This window comes from Apteryx mantelli, chromosome 7 (genome assembly GCF_036417845.1).
Source record: "Apteryx mantelli isolate bAptMan1 chromosome 7, bAptMan1.hap1, whole genome shotgun sequence".
In the NCBI taxonomy this organism is placed as follows: domain Eukaryota; kingdom Metazoa; phylum Chordata; class Aves; order Apterygiformes; family Apterygidae; genus Apteryx; species Apteryx mantelli.
Window position 1 is genome coordinate 5,459,369 of NC_089984.1, and position 21,020 is coordinate 5,480,388.

Below are 21,020 nucleotides of genomic sequence, written 5' to 3' on the forward strand. Positions count from 1 at the left end.
CTCGACAGCGCCGCTTCTTCGCATGGCTCCCCCTGTGCACACGGCTCGGGGACACAACGTGGCAGGGAAAAATTCGCCTGCAGCTTGCTTGTCTTGTGGGCCAAAAGGCGAGAGCAGCCGGGGCCAGGAAGAACAATCCCCAAAGCGTAAGTGAACATCAATTAAATGGCAAGATTTTGCATTAGATGCAAAGGGGACTGGCAGGCAGGAGGTTTATGCTACAGTGTTTTCATATTCATCTAGTGTGATAGTGTTTATTATTAGAGAGACATAAAATTTAAGCTATTTTAGTAGGCTAATTGCTGTCTGACTTGAAGTGATGATCATCTATGCCAAAAATTAAGTGAGGCTCATGTACTTGAATGAATGAATGACACTCGAAAACCCTACTCCTGTAATTATACGAGCTGAAAGTGTGAACATTTGTTCCCTGCGCAGGCATTTATCATCAAATTAGCTGCATTTTCTTTTCTAGTATCTAGAGCCTGGCTACTATGCTGTACAGCCATATAAAGTACGAGTCCATTTTTCCGAACTTTCTCAGACCTTACTGCTGTGATCTCTGAGCATTTCACAGTCTTCGGTGCATCTGACTTCCAGCAAACCTGAAAGCTTAGGAAAACGTCATTGCCTAGGACGGGCAAGAAAGTGGAAATCCCTATCCAGGGGAAAATAACAAAGACATCCGACCCCAAATCAAAGCCAACGATTTTTTTTTTCTATTTCTTGTTTTGGGAAGAAAAGGATCCCGGAAAATATCAATTTTGTGAGAATCAATACAGGTTTTCTACCTCACTAGCTTCCGAGAGCCTCCCCAGAAGGAGTTCTGGGTGGGCTGTAACAGAGATGCATTCGCAGTAATAAAATGTCACTTCTGCATTCATTGAACGTTTTTATTTTTCTGCAAGGAAACCAGAAGCATTCGCTGTTCTGCAAGAAAAAAAGAAGCTTTTTTCCCCTCAAAAAATCATTCCCAATCCAAACTAGCAGCCATTCTACTGTAATTCTTTCCAGACTGCGGCAGAAAGAGAGGAAAGCCCAAATTTACCTAAATCCTCAGGTTTGGGTCACCTAATTTTCAGCCTCCGGAAGTGGGTCTCACAGCCTGAGCGCTGACTTTGGCGTTTAAGCTCCTTCTAATAGAGTTGGTAGAGGCAGCACACCAGCAGGGGATTCAGAGCAACAGAAAACGTGGAGGAAAGAGAGGTGGCTCAAATCCCGGCTTTTTTACAGGGTTTGGTCCTGACTCCAGCCCTGGCATAAAACCAGGGTTTATACCAGGGTTTATACCAGGCTATAGGGTTATAAAACGCTGCTTCAGCCCCTGGAAGTCGCTCCTGGGCTTCTGCGCTGCAGCCACGTATTTGACAACCCAGGAGCAAATCACAGCTCTTCTCCGGCGAGGACAGGAGTAAGGGAGGGCCTTCCAAATGCATTTTACACAGCGATTCTCCTACAAAACACAGAGCTGTTCCCCAGGAATTAGGACTTCTGAGAAGTCCTAATTCAGCAAGCGAACTAAACTCCTTGTAGCCAAATGAAGGCCAGGAATGAGTGTGCTGGCACTCGTTGCTCCCAGAGAAGACATGGAGAGTGTAAACCACACCGAAAGCATGCAGAAACTCACAGCCGTACAGCTCCCAGCCCTCCGCTACATCTGGCGTAAAACGCCGGCAGCCAGGCCCCCCTGCTGTATATCGCAGCCAGAGATGCCCCCAAACCGTTTCTTTCCTTTTTTCGACTGTCACTTTGCTTTCCCACAGGACAGCCTGATATCGCTTGGATTTTATTCCCAGACTTGGAGGATTTTTTGTTAATTCAGTTTCAAACACTCACACTGAAATTACATTGGAACATATTACAGCTTCGCTTAAGGTGCTTTCCCATTTTGTAACTGCGTGTTTGCAACTTTTTTGCTTCCAAAAGGACCCCAGGGTGGCAAATGTAATCAAGCGTCAGTACGGCAACGAAGCTTTATTGCCGCTGCGACTCCAGCTTGCTCCCAGGTGCAGCGCCATTACCGCAGCCTCTTGCCAGCTCTGCGTTGCCAGATCTCCTTTTCATCATTAAGAGCAGAGCGATTTGGTTTGTTCCTTTGATAAAACCACGCGAGGAGGGGAAGAAGCTCTTGCTTCTCTTTTTCTTGCTTTACTTCTCAACCACCACATGAAGCCAGGTAATTCACTTGCTCACTGTTTGGGAAAGCACAAAACTTCGCCTTCGTTTCACCATTTGCTCCTCGAGCCTTATTAAACCTGCCGGTAGCAAGCAGGCAGCGAGGCACAGCAAGCCAGTGCCCCAACAGTGTGTTTGCTGCCTGCTAAGAGACCTGTAAGCTAATTCGCTGCACATTTTCACAGTTTCAGACGAGTCCTCCTCGCGAGGATGTCACTTTACGCTCTCAGCGGAAAAGGCAAAGGTTCCGGAGTTCCCAGCTTCTCCCTCCGTTGTGTTTTCTCCCTTTCTCAGACTTCGAAATAATTAAATCCTCTTGATCTGGAGAGAGAGCTGAGATGCAGCACAGCCTGCCTGCGTGCCCCGCTCTGCCAAACGAGGGCTGCAGGAAGATACGTGTTCTCGAGGAGCGAGCAATGCTGCTGCTGCTAGAGCGTGGGAAGTCTACACTATATTAATTTTTATATACCCATACGTGTAGTGCCTGGAGGCTGCAGTGCAGAGCAGGCCCTTCCTATGCTATGTCTTGCAGAAACACAGCATAAAACCTTGTTTCCGCCTCCCAGACCTTGTAACTTAGTGTTTTGTTCTTTTTAGTCTCACATCTATCCCCGCTGCCGTATTGCCTCTGTCTGTACCAGTAAAGTTTTAGCCTCTCCTAAAGTAGGGAGAGAAAGTTAAGAGAAGAATCGTGCTGTTGAAGTTACTAGCAACATATTTTATGGTCCCTGATAAAAAACACATACTTCCTGCATTTTTTGGAACTTGGAATAGTCATAGGAATGCTTGGTAATGGCATAAGGAAGGAAAGATCAAACAGCGCTTCTCTCTTATTTCTAGACAAAAGTTATTTGAAGCTATTGCATCAGAAGTTGTTTGTAACCAAGGTATCAGCTGTTCGCAGGCCTATTTTTCAAAAGTTTATAAAATGACTAAGAATGTACTTCATCATTAAACTTACAGCACAAAGCCGTATCCTGCAGCAGAATTAAATCTGGCTTAAATAGGTTTATTTCTTCAAACCTTACATTTTTGCAGTTCGAAATGCTCATTTTGTGCCTCACTTTCTAACCAGAGCCTCACATACTTCGCACAATATTTACTCCACGGTCAAGATCACATCTTTTGAGTTTTTCAAGCAGAAATAAAAACAGACACGATTCCAAATGCATGAACTAAGAGACTGGAATCAACAATTTGTACTGCATCAGCAACACCGCTCCAGGCAAACCTTGCATGAACGCTGCTGCTGCTACCTGGGAAATTCGAGAACGTGCATTTGATTTCACTGCTGCACTTGCTTCTATTTGCCAAACGCCTTCCTTTTTTCACTTAAACCCCCACGATACATCCAGTGATTTTGGAGCATGGATAACAGTGATGGGGACAGTTCACCCATGTTAATATAAGTGGAATGACGACACAAGGAGAGGCCCTGTGCGGCATACAGTACTCTTAGATGCAAGTCTAAGCACAGCCTCAGTGTTCCTAGCCGCTTTTGTCACAATCCTAGTCCTACTAGATGTGACACACCACGGGAGCATTAAAGAAAAGGTCTTTCCTAAAAAAAAGCATTCTCCTTCTGCAGGATTGCAAGCGCTGGATGAAACTGCAAATAAACATCTGAGCATGTAGGTTTTCACTGGATGAAAACTGAATTTCTGAGTACTCCCATTTCTATTTTGGATCAGGATCCTCTCTGTAGGAGTTCAAAACTGCTACCTGGATTTGATCCAAAGTCCATTCGAGAATCAATGGGAGCTTTTACACCAACTCTGGTGCCTGCTGGATCAGCTCATTGGCTTCCAAAGCACAGTTATAAAGATGAAAAACATCATAACGCTAAGTCACAGTTTTATTGATTCATAAACGGGTTTTACTGTGCGCTCCAAAAAAAATGTTTATAGTGGCTTTTACTTCTTTATCTGGATTTTCCCATATCTTGACACACTTAATTTTCTGACTGAAACATGAAGCATCAATGACTGAATCCACAGCTGCGCTGGACTGATAAGGGATCGGTTAACACCGTGGGAGGGCTGTTGCTGCTCACTCTTTGCTAACCGAACTTCTGTGGTCGTGAAAGAACTTTGGCCCTGATAACACCAACCACCCACGGCAACACTTGGTACAATGCAGCTCCTGGTGCTTATTGTTACCTCCTTAATTCTGACACACACGTTTGCAAAAAGCAAGGAAGAAAAGTTTGTGTTTGCCGATGCATTCAGCTGATGCTTCATTTTTTTCAATATACACCTATAAATATCAGCTGTTGCAGTATAGTACAGGCAGGCTCAACGAGCCTCGAAACGCATGACAAAACATCCTTGCCCTGTGCGTACCTGCGGCTTGGACAGTTATCTTTTTCCTCCACGCTCTGCACATCTAGTGGGCGCTAATCCACCCCCTTAGATACTAGGGGAGAAGCATGCAAACCCGGATGCTATTTCACATTGGAATAACAGTATCGAGGCAGTGGTCTAGACTCCGGACTCATCACAGCACTATCGAACAGCAGCTGGGCTGCTATTTCTTCAACCAGGAGAGGGGGCTTCTTCTTCCCACAGCCCCAGAGGCTGCATCTGCAGACAGACGTTTACCCCAAAGCTCCCTATCAGCGCCGTTGCCGATTCAGGCTGGGACTTAGGGGTGCAGCTAGGATGCTCCAAGGCTGGCTGTAGCCCCACAAGACGCCAGCCGCTTGCTGTGCCACCTTCCCCGCACAGAGTCCCAGGATATAACTGAGCTCTGTCCCGCGCCCAGATTTTAGCTCAAGATTTTGGGAAAACCTCCATTCAGGTGGTGGGGAATTTGAAGCAAACTGGAGCCACTGATTTTCCACACGGGACCATTCACTGCTGCCATCCAGGAGCCAATCTTTATGATGGTAACACAGGGACATGCTTCTGAAACCGTGCAATCTACCGTTCATCCACACGCCTTTACACTTTTCCCCCTTTACCTTACTCTTTCCTTATGAAGAAGAGCAAGAAAGACGCAATGTAGGGGAAGGACTTACAAACATGCTCACTGGATTATGAGTCTAGATCTTAGGAGTCCTCCCACCGTCCCACGACTAGTATGACACTAACCTTCCTCGTTTCTGTGGCTATCCGACGAGACACTTCGCAGGTTACCATTCACCTGGCCCAACTGCACACTCATACAGCGACTGGTCATCGTGAACGACTTCCAGGACAGCCATACACACAAAACACATTTTCTCCTTTCTTTCTGAAGGCTTCACTCAAGTCAGTGAAGCTGGACAAGACCCAGCTCTTGCATCAAGGTGAATTCACTGACCTGCTTAACTGCACTGGAGACAGAGGTGTTTTGACGCAGCAGGTTGGTAAAAATGCTCCGTGCCTGAGCATTTACTTGCAGACCATTTCCCAGGTTAGATTATGGATGCTTACTTGAAGGTTTAGCTATTAAGGCATTTTAGTGATGTTTTTGATTCTGATTCACCACTAGCAGAGAATCTTTATTCATGTCAACCAGCCATATTTAGTGCATCGCATCCTGGGACTCGCGCAGTTTTGATTCTGCTTTGTATCACTGAAGACCCAACTCTTCCTCCTTTCATCCCCACACAAAGTTACAGCCTACAGAAGCTTCAAAACTCAGCCCTGGGAATGTACCTCTCAATAATGAGAGGAGAGCCTCGCAAACAGGGAAACACCACCAAAAGTCACTTACCACTAAGAAGACTTTCGCAAGCAGGATAAAATTAAAATAAGATGGAACAGACAAACCTAATACGCTGGATTCTACTGACACCGTAAGCAGTTGCATTTATTTCTATGTCTCTTGAGAAAGGACCTTCACACTTACCACAGCGCGTATTACATCTCGAGGAGCCATGCTGTACGATGCTTAGTCAGAACATATCCCCCCGCTCCTTCCTCAGACAGATAATGCTCTACTAAAGGGACAGATACAGATGAATCAAACCAGCTTGACTGTATACATATACTCGATCTCATTCCAGACCATCCAGATTTTCATACAGAAGTATATATAGGCAATACACAATAATTCCTTTTCACAGCCTCAGACATGTGGCCCCGACACCTGGGTCTCTCAGCTCTCCCTCCCTAAAGCCTCCGTCTCAGTTTGATCTGGGGCAGAGAAGTAATTTGAGCTCTTGTAAAAGCAAATACAAGAAACCCATCCCTTCTGTACTCCGGCTCTAGAGGAAAGGCAGAAAGTGCAGCGGGCCATGTGGCTAAGGCAATCTGGGCAGCCTTAGGAAAGACAGTAGCAGAAATACAGCTGGCCGTATCCATCAGCAAACAGCCAAGAAGTGCAAAAGCAAGGTCTCTCCCCAGAGCATCCTCTTCCCTACTGGTTAAAAGCAGGGACTGGAGCAGTTTTGGCAGCTCCACGCTGTGCAAACAGGTATCAGAGAGGATGGGGAACTGCCATGCCCCCATGAGCACATTACCCGATGGTACGTATGTGCTTCCATGAGGCCACATGCATGTCCAACATTGGCCAGCGCAGAGCAGAGGCAAATGAGACATCAACCAACAACTAAAGCCCAACGGCGCCCTTTTTCTGGCAGAGGGCCCAGAGCACAGTTGAGAGTTGAGTCCAGAAATTTAGCGCACAAAGAGTTCATCTGATTTTTCAACCGATTTCCAAGACCCAAATCTGTCTTCGGCACAGCCCCTTGCACAAAGCTGTTTTCCAAAGCAGTTATGTTATTTCAACTAGTAAAAACGCTCTCTAATGTTTGACAAATTACTTCTGGCACATATGTCAGCAAACTTGAGGCCAAGAACTAATTGGATAGGAAAGTCAAAAGTACACTTCACAAGAACTTCTGCTGCGGCGCTTTATAGTCATTTTGAATCACAGTTGCTTAAACTGTCTCACAAAGGACAGCAAAAAGCTTTTAGAAATGAAAAATTTCTGACATAGCTAACTTGGATACAGAGAGAAGTGATAAAAACTAATGGCAATTCAGGAGAAGGAACAATAAGAGTAAAATGTCAAGTAAGATACATGCTTAAAAAAAAGGAACGGCCCTGCACAACCCTTTCTCACCCTCCTCCTCTGGCTAAGACCCAGCAATATACAGCCTAATTAAAGGCATCACCAACACAGCCAGGCCAGGAAGTTGCCTCGTATGCTTCTTCCCATTACTCTGGTAAAACACTAAGTTGAAAAACGCCTTGATTTTATTGCTGCTACTCTTAATTTTAGATCTCTGCACAGGCTTGCTGTGCTTTGTGCATGGGCAGAATCCTTCTGGCCGTGTAGTGAAGCGACAACTGGTGAACATGTTTCTTAGCAACATTAGCTCCATCTTACGCTTCCCAGCTCTTCATGACTCCTTTCCTCCTCGTGACCGCTAGCGCCACCTCCTCTTGGTGGCAACACATCATTTCTTTCCCAGCATCCCTCCCAGCTGTTCAGAAGGACGCTCTGCCCATGCCCACACTCTCAGGCTAAAACCACTTCTGCACTGGGGCAGACGGACGTCCTCCAGCACTGCAAATGTTTCGAGGCTGGCTGGAAGCAAGGGCAGGAGATGAGCCAGGAGTTGGGGACGAGAGAAAGGCGTCTGGTGCCATGAACCTGCCATTAGAGCAATTGCCTCCAGGGGGAGGCCAGGGGTGGCATACGGTCCTCTGTACCGATGATGCATCCTAGCGTCCCGTTCATAATGCAAGAACCGAAGAGCCTGGAGTTAAGGGACACTGCCAACCTCCACCAAAATCATGCTTTGGAAAGCTATGCACCTGAGTGCAGGAGGCTGTTGGGGATAGGTGCCCACTCCCCACTGCCAACACCAGGAGCTCCATCAGAAGTCCTTTCTGTGCTGCAAAACGAGAAAATGGCATTTACTGCAGGCAGGCTGAGGTGTCTGAATTTTGGAAATATGAAAAATGATGCCCATAAATATATTGTTGCCCTTCTCTTGAGCAACATCAGAAGGCGAGACCTCTTCAGTTGCGCTTTCAAGGAGACGGGAAATCAGTTTGGGGGAAAAAAAAAATCCTCCCTATTAACATAGTTTGCTTCAAAGTCTTTTATACCAACCTCTTGTCACACACACAGGAGCAAGGAGCTCTCAGCATCAGGTGAGAGTGGGAGGCAGGGGGGAATGAAACACAGACCACCAATCTGAGGAGCAGAGCCCGACCACAGAGACAGCATTCACTGAGGCACACCAAGGTGTGTAGAAGAAAAACATGAGGACAACAGCTGCTGGCTTGCCTTGGTGACCAGACTGAAAGGCGATACTGTCAGCAAAACCTCAAGGAGGTCTCAAAACACTGATTGAAAACCCCAGCGTTTTTAGGAAAATGTGGCCGATTCTACAAGTTCGGCCACAGTGCTCCAGTTCCTCTTTTTGAAACTACTCTGCTGTAAGAAATGCAGCTACTGCAGCAGCAAATAGTGGAAGAAAGGTGAGAAAATGAAAAATCCCAGTGGCGCTGCAGCTTTCAGCTTTCCTATCGAGCTCTGGAGTACCCCTGTGGCACACTGTACTGCGGGGTGGCTGAGGCACAGGCAGCACGCAAGGAAACTCCTGACATACCACTTCAGTATGGGAAGTAATAACAACATTTTTGTATTAATTGAATGGCTTTCGCCCTAAAAATCTTCAACATTGAAGGAAAAAACTACATAGAAGAATGATCTCTGCCAGTCAAGCACGTTTTTGGATGAAATGCAGCTACATTTTCATACTCAAACGAATAATTCGGAAAGAGAAATGAAGGCTGCTGTAGCCCCAAGCAGAATATTTTATTCTAAATTGGTAGCTTTGAAAATGTATGAAGGGCTACTCCAGTGACGTTTCCTATCACAGGGCCTCCACATTTTTCATCAACCATCCAGGCTCCTGCCAAACACCTCTTCAAATTGAGGAGTTCGCAAACGTTTGCCAGCATTCAACCAAACAAGATGAATTCGGCAGTTTTATTTGCATGCTTAGCGCACTATTAACCTGAGAACGATCCCTTGCAAATACGGAGAGAGAAGATTGATAGAGTCTGTTCATCGCCCAGGGCTGAGACATCCCAGAAAGTTCCACAATTCAGGTCAGTTCATCCTTTCTGAAGGTGCAAATAAACAAGGTGTTTCACTGGCAGGCTGTTTTGGGCACAAGTGATTTGTTCACATTTTGCTGAGAGAGGGGTTTGGGGGTTTTTTTGGCAATACTATCTGTTTTAAATAGCCTTTCTCACAGAGGATTTATTTGGGGATGGATTTTGTCTTTCCTTTCTTTTTTTTTTCCCCCCAGGGGAAACTTTGTGGACAAGCCCTTCACAAAACCCGCCGATGTAATTAGGGCTCCGATGATGCCCAGTGACTTGTGCCTGAAAATAACTGCCGGATCTGGGAGCTGTCTTCCTCCTCCCGCGGTTGCTCACATCGCCACCCAACCTCTACTCTGACGACCAATTTCTCCTCTCCAATTCTCGACAGCCAATTCTATCCCCTTCCAGCCTCTCGGTGCGTCATTACCTCCCCTGCAATGCTATCAGTAACGTCCGTGTCATTTTATGACATTATTCTCCCTGTGAGTGTGAAATCGAAGCGACTCCTTACACCCCTTTCACCATCGTCTTCCTCTGGGACAGCGTTATCGATCAGCGCTGCAGGCAGGCCTCCACCTCGTCGGTGCTTCTGTTATCCGTTTCATTTCTTCTTCTTTTACTTGCAACTTCCGCATGCCTGCACTCACTTTCACCATGCCTGGTGAAGTCACATTTACATTTAGAAGGCAATTCCATTTTGCATGCAAAAAAGTATAATAAAATGTGCAACTTAATGCTCTCTGTGAATTTAAAGTGGTTGCTTGCATCAACCACAAACTGAAGCATTTAAATTAAATGCAGTATCTCCCTACATAATGCTATCCATATGCTAATGGAGAGAGATTATGTCTAACACAAGATTTATCAAAGTAAACTCAATTCATTTCAGGAAGCGACTCAGTCCCGCCTATCTGAACTGATATATTCTGCCAAATACGCATTGTATCAAATGCAAGTTCCTAAGATACTGAACATACTGATGGCATTTACTGAAAATAATAAATCTTTTCAATCTTACTAATTCAAACTGACTTATCATAATTCCAGCTTGGCATTCAAATAAAACACTTGGATACAATAAAGTTCGCTGATGTCATTTTAATTATCCCATTTCTAATTCGGTGCTCAAATGAGACATTCCGTAACAATAAAATGTCTTCAAAATTCATATAAAACATGGTTAGGGTCAATCTACAAAGGCACTAAAACAAGATAAAAATATTTTTGTATTTTAAATCTTGTAACGATAGCAAAATATTCCGAGCACACTGACACAGAAGTCAACTCTGATCAAAAATGTAACGAAAGGCATACTGAGCTGAATGGTCCTACGGAGAGTTCGGATAAGCGAATACCACACCGTATGCACACTCAGGAGCTAAAATACACTGTGAACACTGTACGCATGCATACATACGTCTGGTGCAGATTTACAGGGGAAATAAAGAGGTCAGCAAGTGAACTGCAGCCCCTTTCTAATACATCAGACTTGTGACACTACATTGTTCCCCTCCCTCCTCTTCATCGCCACGCAGCTATATTCTGCAAGTTAACTCAAATAAGGCAAAAAATTACACTACACTTTCATGTTAAAAAGTTATATTCCAGGCTTAGACCTATGCATTAAGCTCTGAATGGTTAAAAGAGAGAGTGCAAGACGATTCTCATCTTAGCATCTCTAACATCAGCCAGAGCAACCTCTGAAGCTTTATAGCACTGCCGACCATTTCAGTCTGCACCACCACCACCACTGGACTTTCGGTGGCATTTCCTTCACAGACAGATAAATAAACAACAACCTTATTTTTAAGCAGAAATCCACCTTAACCTATTACTTAAAGAACTTAAAGTTGAATAAAACCTATCGGTATTTGTACTTTGGGCTTTTTTAAACGAAGCTTTTTTAGCTTAAATCACATGAAAGAGTGAGAACAAAGACTGCACTTGGGAAGATCAGAGCCAGGCAATGCCAGACTCATACCATATGCATGGTCACACAGTCCTCAAGGTCATTTGTGCCCTGACATCTGTGCTGTTGGAGACAGTTTCTACAACCCTCTTTCAGCAAACACGTTCTGCATTTAGCCTATATATGTTCCTTGGCAGAAGCATCATCTTAACCATAACAAGTTACCGTGTCTTACAAAGTCAGACTGGAGGTAAGGTTTATTTGAGATCAAGGCACTTGAACTTAGGCACCCCCATGCACACTAGGTGTTTAAGATCCCACTGTAAGCCATAGGCACACAGTCAGTGCAGTCACGAGCACCCGGAGGCCAATTCAGATGACTAACCAGTCGGGGTGGGATCCAATTGCCCCTACACAGGTACCTAGCACCATTCTGGATGCCTGAGGGGAGCCCTCTGGCCTCCAGCTGGTGCTCCAGAGCTGCAGAGGTCCTCCCTGAATCATGTCATATCTGCCAGCTCCATGCAGACGTTGCAGATATTGCAGGACATCTCAAATAGCACCAGACAGCTATGCTTAAACAACCAAACCCCCCCTTCAGTGCCTACTTTAAGGTGAGCTGTACTGCTCTACAGGTCTGTTGTCCATAATGGGAACTAAGACACTTGACTCTCGTGTAGACACCTACTGCGATGCCTACAGCATTGCCCCAGAAGTGAATCTCTCGATCTCATCATGGAGAGAGGTCCTGATACATCCCTGAGAAGGGGCACGGCAAGAATGAAACCAAGAGCACAGAGAGACTCCTGGAGGAACTGCCTAAAAAACAGATTTTTTTTTTTTTTTGAAGTTCAAAATGCATTTTTCTTAGTCTCATTCTCTGAACAGGTTGAAAGAGATGACAATATTCCCCTTGGCTACTGCTCTCAAAAATGAGATCACCCTTAGAGACATGGTATTGCCATCTTCAGAACAAGTTCTGATTAAAGGATAAGAGCACGATCCACAGAAGGAAACCGGTTTTCTAGCACACAGCCATAGGCAATGACAACTATTTGAGGTTCCATTTACAGCAGAAGGGAGAGCGCAACTTCTGTAAGCTGTTAGTATATCCATCACTGATCATTAAAGTTGATTAATGCTCACTGTTCAACAGCAAAAGAAAATGCAGTTTTGCAAGGCTGTCAAATCCAAGAGACGCACACATTTCACAAAACACCTGGTGCCCAACCTTGCGAAACTCTTTGCAACCTCATGAAAAGGGGCAGAGTACCTTACAGAAGTGTTTTGTATGCTGCACACCGGATAATGAGAAGCCTGTAAATTCATTTTTTACCAGGTAAACTACCTGGGAGGGAAGTCCTGCACCTGAACACATGCATTTGTAGACCCAAGGTTTTTCAGTGCCTTGGAAATCCAAAGGAGACTTACAAGTACTGGCCTTGGCATTTGCATTTCCAGTCTGGTTAAAGAAGGCATACAATCCCACAAAATCCCATTGAATACATACCTTGAGAAAACTGGATGAACCGTTTCCGCCTGAAATTGTTCCCTATGGTACAACAGGCGAGAAAATCCTAGCTAGACGCTTCTTCCTGCACCTCAATAATTCTTTACTGAAGTACAGCTTAGTTGTCTTCTCAAGAGACTCAAGGACATATTATACAGAATAAAAGCTCAATTTCCTATGCAATACTCTAAAGAGTAACAGTTCCCAGTCAGTTTTCCTAACAGAAAAGAAGTCATATCATTTCTTCCCTGGACTTATAGTACTTACGGTATTTTCAGCACGGAGGAAAACAGTGGAAATAGCATTGGTAGTACTACCACTGAATAACTTTACCAGAGCGCACATATGCTGGTGTTTTGCTGACAGGCTTCCCATCCTTCCCAGCTTTGCTGCAGTTTATATGTAGCATTAAGACTTTTTAAATACATATATAAATATATATACATGCCCAGGGCAGTCTGAAAGGCACACCGTTGCAGTGTGTTCTTTTCTGTCCCTCGCAGAGGTGTTTCCACCACCATCCCTCAGCAGCGAGCAGAGGCACTGTCTGTCGCCTGTCCTTCCCCATGACACCGTGTGTTTTAGGCAATTACAGGCCTGCCTAGGTAATAAACTTGGTGCACTTTATGCACTCTCCCTGCTACACTTTGCCACTGAAATCCCAATATTCGTGCTATTCCTTCAATTTAGTGACATATCTTGACTGCTTTAATAGAAACCATCAAACATCGCAGCTCAAGCATGGACACTCAGGAATGCTTAATCTGAAGCTGGCAGTTCGGGAGCCTTCTATCTCAGCAGCTATTTGGGGCTTCATTTTTTAAAAGTGTGTATTTGGGTAAAACCTGTCAAAGCAAGAGCAAGAGCTTTAAGGGTAACCTTATTCAAAGAGCAGTACATATCAATTATAACCATACAGTCCATACCATCCTACTGCCACCGCACGGATCTAAGTTGCTCCTGGAGTAGAAAGCATGTGCAGATTCCCAATCACTGCAGCAAGTAGGATCAATGTCTAAAGAAATGGGTGGAGCAGCCAAATTGTCTCTGCTAGGAAAACATCTCAGCTTTACTCAGATTGTTGTATGTCTATAAACACACACATAGAGAGGCAGAAGAGTTAGCAAGTAGAGAATATACACAATTTACTGGAAGGGCAAGATGCGTATTTGACGGCTTCACTAATTTTAAATATATGCAAGGAATTAGCAGTTACTCCCACATGGCCTTGAGGCAGAGAGAAGCACTACAGCGCTGAACATTGTATCAGGGCAGTTTGGTCAGAATTCTTCTTTCAGACACAGCTAAAGAAAACAGCTGGCCAGGGAGCGCTCCAAGAACCGAGGCAGGTGGGGCAGTGCCCTGTTAGTAGAAGTCAAACCCATGTAGGCGTTTGCAGGCACGCTGTGAGCACCACAAACTGCAGACTTAACACATCCGCAGGCTGCAAACAAAACACCCGTCCACGAGTTTCATTAAGAGCAAGTAGCAACACCGCTTGATTTTTCTGACCATCTTTGTGGCAGCCAGCAGTCACTTCTGCATTTCTGATTTTGGCGCTCTGCCTTCGGATGGCCACACGCTGCAAGGAGAAAGCTCTATTTCCCCCTGCCGCCATGACTGCAGTCCTGTGCTTTGAAAAGAGAGATGTCAAGGATTTTTCTTCTTTTTTATGGTCTTCTCAACAAGAAAATTGAAAGGTACCACTTCCACCTAAGGAAGCAGTTGAGACCTCCTCAGAGGACTTCCAGGGCACGCTTCACCCGCTGGTTCAAGAGGGGAGAGCCGAGACACATTTGTCAGAGGTGACAGACTAGGCAAAGAAGGAAAAAATCAAGACTTTTCGAGCCGACTAGTGACAGGATAATTAGTTTTCCAGAAGCCTCATTGCCACTGTTCTCATCCCTGTGCTGGAGGATTAGCTCTCCTCTGCCAACTGCACCTTACGAGCTATCAAGCCACGAGCAGCAGGTTGCCTTTTGCCACTGAATGCAGCTCCTCAGCCTCACCTGCAGCAAAACAAAACACGTGAGCAGCCTGCAAAGGTGGTAAATGCTGCCTGAGCTGCTAGCTCTAGGATCAAGGCAAGACCTGAGCTGCCTTCCAGCCAGGGCCAGGGGAACGCGCTCCCACCCAGAAGCGCTGTGACGTTGCAAATGAATTTCTTTGTTTGAATTGCTCCAGTGGAAAACATTTCAGGAGAGGAAGATAACGCAGACACAGTTAACTCAGCAGAATTTGATTTTCAGACCGACTGTCACTGGGAATGCATACATCTGGAAAAGAAGGACCATCAATGTGAAAATGCATTTTTTATAGTTTAGTGTGACAGGAACGCAAACCCAGAAGTGATACTGCTGCCTCTTCTGGCCTTCAAAGGCTGGAGCAAACAGAGCAGCACTGAGGGACTTGTTTGAAGTTTAGATACCTAGACAGACTTTCTAATCAAAGATGCTAAACAAAAAATATCTGTGAATATAGCTCCTGCTGTAGGTATACACACCCCGATTTCAATTTGACTGAAGACAGAAAGAGACATTTTCTCGATGAGCTAAGGACATTCAATAAAAACACTAGAACTGCGCGTTTTGGAGACATGGAAGAGCGTTCAGTATTCTCTATACCCCTTGGTGCAAAATCCCATTTCCCAAAGTCCCAGAGCTCCCAACTCGCAGCCGAAGCAGGGACATCATGCCAGGAGGGGACAAGCTGCTCAGCATCCGTCCTGCATGGCCCAGCTGCTGAGCATTTCCTCTCCTTAATACATTTGCATGGGTCAGTCTAAAGGCGTTAAGAGTCAATTTAGGGTTTGTACCCTACCAAACTCCATCCTTCAATCTCTGAAGCCCTCACAGAAGCAGGAGCTCTCTCCAGAGCCTGCTCTGCCCCGGTCGTGCCTTTCACAGCTTCGTGCTCTTACCTGATGGACCAGGTCAGGTAACCAGACATGCTGGCAAAAAATGCACGTAGCTCTCTTCCTCCTAATATCACTCTTGCTCCAACTCTTTAGACAATAATTTCCCCGGTGGCTTAACATGCCAGCAGAGGCAAGCAACTCTTGGTATTTAATTTTGAGGACCATCGCTTTTATTTCAGAACCAAAACCAGTCTGTCCACGCCAGACTGTCTTCTCCCCAAAGCTCATACCAGCTTGTCCAATACACTGCATGACCTCTTCCCACAAGTCTTAGCTCACTTAACTTCTCCTCATCACTTTAGGACATCACAGCTACCAGATTACCGCCTTTCTGAATAGGTGCAGTCTGCTGCAGTGAGCGGGATGTCTCCTCAGAAGAGAGAGCTTTTACCAAGCCCAGTCAGGAAAAGTGCCTGCAAAGTATATTCCACACTTCATTTACCGCTTAAAAATAACATTGCCTCCTGGTGAAGTGTGTAGTTTTAAGATGCCTATATTGGCATAACACTAGAGCACAGCTATTGAAATTGTAAGAAGGCACCTTCCTAATTCAATTGATACCGACAAAGTGTGTCCTACAACAACCCTTGTTAAGCCAAGCAAACTTATTCCACTGACTGGCAGAGTGACACGAGTTACTGAATGCACACTCCAGCCGGGACCTCCCGAAACACCCTGGGTGCCAATTGCTACTCTCATAATCTGCCATTTTCCCCTCTGTACATTCTCAACACTCAAACGGAAGACCACAAGTCTCCAGGTCGGAAGCAACCCCAAAGTGCAGTGAGATTTGGAAATCCAGAAAGTTCTGCACCTCTGGTTAAATCTCTGCAGCTAACACTTGCTGAGCGAACCCATGCAAGGTGGAGCTGGGTGCTACCCCAAGAGCAGGGCCAAAAACTGCACTACCACTTTGATTTGGACACGGCCGCAGACAACCAAGTTTAGGTAGTACCCAAATTTATACTACAAACATTTTGGCAAGTCTCCTTAGTCCAAGGCTTTGGTTTCTCAAGCCATGATCCGAGGGGATGCTAGTCATTTCCAGTTTAATGAAGTACAATACACAACAATCGAGGAGGAAAGTTCCTTTACACTCAGCTTGAAATGTTTGCTATTTCAACCATGACATACTGCACTTTCCTCCAATGGATTATATATGCTCGTAACGTGTTACTGCTGGAAAGTCGTTGTATCTCTGCTTTTGTTTGTCAGCATACACACAGAAAAGTAAAAATTTATTTTCTGCACTGGTCCTAATGTAACTGTGCTTTCCCCCAACATCTCATAATTTAAAAAGAAAGATTAAAAACACATATGCTAGAATATATCATTCTTGGCATAAGACATTCAAAGTAGGAAAACCAAAGCTGAAGGTGAGAAATTGGACAGAACAAGTTTCTAAATCATGTTAGCCAAAAAAAAAAAGCTGCAAAGAAGAAATCTCTTGCCACACAGGAGTCGCGTTTGCTCCATGGGCTGCCAGCACAGCACCTCACTATTGGTCATGCCACCCAGCACGGACTCGCTAGCTGCCGGGTAGGAAACCCGAACAAAAAAATCCAGGGTACCTTGGGAACGGGCACTGTTAGCTTTCCTTAGCCTTGTCTTCTCAGCCACGGTTCAGCCCCTCACATCAGAGCTTGCCCTCCTCCTCCACAGACCCCTCCTTGGTCCCAGGCAGAGAAACTATTCCCCGTAGCTTATCCTAACCTTTGGGTGGGTAGCACATGCGTGGCCCATGGGGTCCACTCTATGTTCATTTGAGATATGAATACCTATAGCACAGGCTTTTTCATATTAATTCCTGTTGTAGAGGGACTGCGCCATTTCAAAAATAAATTAAGGAAGGAACACCCCTTGAATGAACGTAAGGCTAAGGAGGAACCAGCACGTAAGCATCCTCCCCCTAGCAGGGCTGCTGTGCCCCCAGGGAAGGACCTCACCCCACAGCTGCAGTCTAGCACCACCCCTCTGCATTATCAACTACGCTTGGTGCCCATTTAAGACTTGCTGTGGTTGAAGCATTTTTTGTTTTAGATACATTCAAACAAGTTGTTTTGAGTTGTTTTCTACCACCTTTCTGAATATACACTAAGCAGATATGGACCACGTATACTTGTAAGCATGTGCGTGCGTACATATATGCACATACAGTATAACCATCACTAGAATAGATTAAGATGCCTCCAGGTAAAGAGAAAAGATACTGTAACATAATCCAGTAAATTAAATAAAGTCTCTTCTGAGAGACAGAAGGCACCGATCGACCTTGAAGATTGCTTTTAGTCCCTGTCAAAGATAATGAGATAGGAGACCCACAGGAAGACCAAACGTCTGAACACTGGCTCTTGCTTCACACCTCCTAATAACGGATGCACACTCATTTGCTTTTCCTCCAGCAGATATGCTGGCTGCTGAAGTTAATCGGTGGTGCCCGGAGTTTGTTTCTCTATTGACACAGTAACAGATACTAACGGACTCGATACTGGGCGTGCTGAGGATTAAAATCAGCCCTTAGTAGACTTAATCTGCAATGACTTTTGAACTTTGCTGGACGCTAAGCTATGTAATTTTCTAGGAATTCAAGTAAATGTCAAAAGTGAAATACGCCCTTCCTTGCAGTTCTTTGTCTCTATATACAATTGGTATGATTAAGTGTGATTGCCTTTACAACATATAGGCAGGCAGCACGCTTAGATTTACAGAAATTACAGTCAGAGCTGACAAATCAGAAATGAAAATTATACTCCCCCCCTCTCCCCCAGATCCAGCTGGGCTCAAACAGAGCTTCAGCTCTGCTTGGGGCAGGTGCCAAATTCACAGCTCCGTGCTCCTCAGGCAACATCCCGCGTCCTTAGGGCTTCCCAACAACATATGTTAGAGCAACCTGGAGGCTATTCTAGCTCCATTTCTTCGGGCTCTCCGCTGCTCCATCAAGTTTGGCTGAAATCGGCCAAACACTTCAAGAATTATTGGTCCCAGCACACAGCGCTACCTCATTTTGACCTCTTCCCTAAGGAAAAAATTTATTAGGCTAAGAAGCTGAACTGTTTCCTTCAAGAAAGGAAGAAAAGGAGACAGCAGAAGGGAAACAAAACAGAAAAAAAGTGACAACGATGAACTTGTCTCCCTCCTTCATGATGCTAGGCTGCAAGGCAGGAGGAGTTTGGGGCAGTTCTAGCTTTCTTATTAACAGTGTTAAACCTGTTCATTTTTCTTAATGGAAAGTTAAACATTAAAATTAACACTAAAATGGCTTTTGGATTGAAAATTGCTTTGAATTGTTTGAAGTGCATTTATACATGCACATAGCAGAGAGAAGGACATAAAATGTCCTATTCTGTACAGCCCTCATTTGGATGTCTTTTTTTTTTTTTATTTATTTTTAAAGAAGTAACCTCCTAGTTTAAAAGAAAAAGTTCAAAGTGGTCTCAGGGAATTTACAATATGAAATGTGAAAATCCTGGAGCAGACAAGTAGGTTTGAATGGCAAGTGTTATTAAAATAAATGCTGAGTTGTGGTTTCTACTCAGAGAAAGTGTGTGGCTATGGCGATTAATTTATGGTTTGCATATAAACAGTCCGAGGTACTTTTCATCAATTGTTCATGCTTCAGATTTCTTTAAACTTTTTGCCTCAATTGCTTATAATCTGTTGTTCTCAAAGACTGCTTTTCCTAAAAATGGCTCTCAAATATAGAGTGAATTTATCCTGAAACACAATTTAATGGACAATTTGTAGGAGAAAATGCTAATTCCTTTGAAAGTTCATTCTACGCTTGTAACTTTCCTTTAGGATTTGTCATCTGGGTTTAATTCATTATTCCTGAGTAAAGAGGCTTTGTTTTTGTTTTCCCCAAATTCTTTGTTTTAATATTGAATATTCAGCCCTTTTAATCTACTTGCCCAGATAGAACATGTTATTTCATTTCCCGATGACAATTAAAACTACACTCCCAGCACGAGTAATACTAGTTATGAGTTTCCTTAAAAATGCTCTCCATTTTTCAGCAAGTAAGGGCAGGCAAAGCTTGTCCTTAGCTTTTCAAAACCCATCTTGTTCATAAGCTTCTTCCAAATGGAGAAGACCTATTCCAAGACTGTCCTATCACAGAGCTTCAGGTGCCAAGTTACTGCTTTCCATGCATGAAAGGAACAAGGTTCGGATATTTAGAGCAAGCTTAAGTGGGAGAAAATAAAAAAAGGAAACAAAATGCAGTTTAAGGACTGTGCTTACCTGACTTCATGGTTTAAGGACGTGCAGTGGCTAGGTGACTGTCTCTGTTCCTGAACCCCTGTGCACGTTGACCTAACTATGAATTGAGGCAGTCATGTAGAAACCAACGCTTCACAAATTATCCATAATAATGCCATTTCTCAGGTAATACAGAAAGAAAAAAAAATCCAATTTGCGCAGATGGTAAATCCACAGCTTAAATTAAAAGATGGCCCTTTATTATCCAAGGTTTAAATTGAGGCATTAAATGCACAGATTTAATAAGCTCCCCCACAATTTTAGTGCCACACCACTCCACTGGGGAAGTGCGGGGTTGGCGGCAAAGAGGAGGGTGGAGGTTGAAAGCTAATACAAACCATAATTTTTTTTCCGAGAGCATAGAAGATAAAATTCCTGCTGTAGGCCATTTAGCAGCCAAACTCTTGACTGCGGCTTTCCTGTATGAAAGGAAGCAATTCCTACAAACGCAAATGACTGCACAGACTAAGTAGACTGCATGAAGCTGCACAACGTCAGGATATCACAGATATATACAGCATTCAAAATCCTTTTTTTTTTTTGCTGGTGAAATGATGTTTCCTTGCTATTCCTAAAAGTAAATTGCTTTAAAACATACACACACGTAAAATTCAAAGCAAAGACCTTTTATGTTTAAAAATAAGGAAGATGCTTGTTACACCTTATTGCAGCAGAGACTAAAATCAGTCATTACCACTCAAGGGATATCCCATTTTTTCCGACACTGCATTTAGTGTCAGTCGCTTCCATTTTCTTGCCTGTAGATGACTGATGGTGTGAAAGACATCACCACATTTATAGGCTTTGGGGAAGGGGAAAAGCGTGACCTTTTGGCCATACCGATCTTTACAGAGAGCTGGCTGTGATTCTGCATTGCCGGCGTTCAAGCAGGAGCAGCACCATTGACTTCCGAGACTTTGGAGAGTTAGATGGATCATACCTGGCTCCTATCTTTAGGGACTTAACTGTTAGCACCTTACATTCACTCTGACTTTTTAGAGGGATGGAGCAACTGCAGCTCTAAAGCAGCAGAATTGCCCCTAGAAACATGCACCCCCTTCCCTTGACTATCATGGTGATTAGATACCTCAATTAAATACATGAAATCCATTGGAATAAACGTGGCTTCGAGTTTCAGAGACCCCCGTGCTATCAGAGACATTAAACCAAGTTATAAGGGGGCCCAGCCAGCCA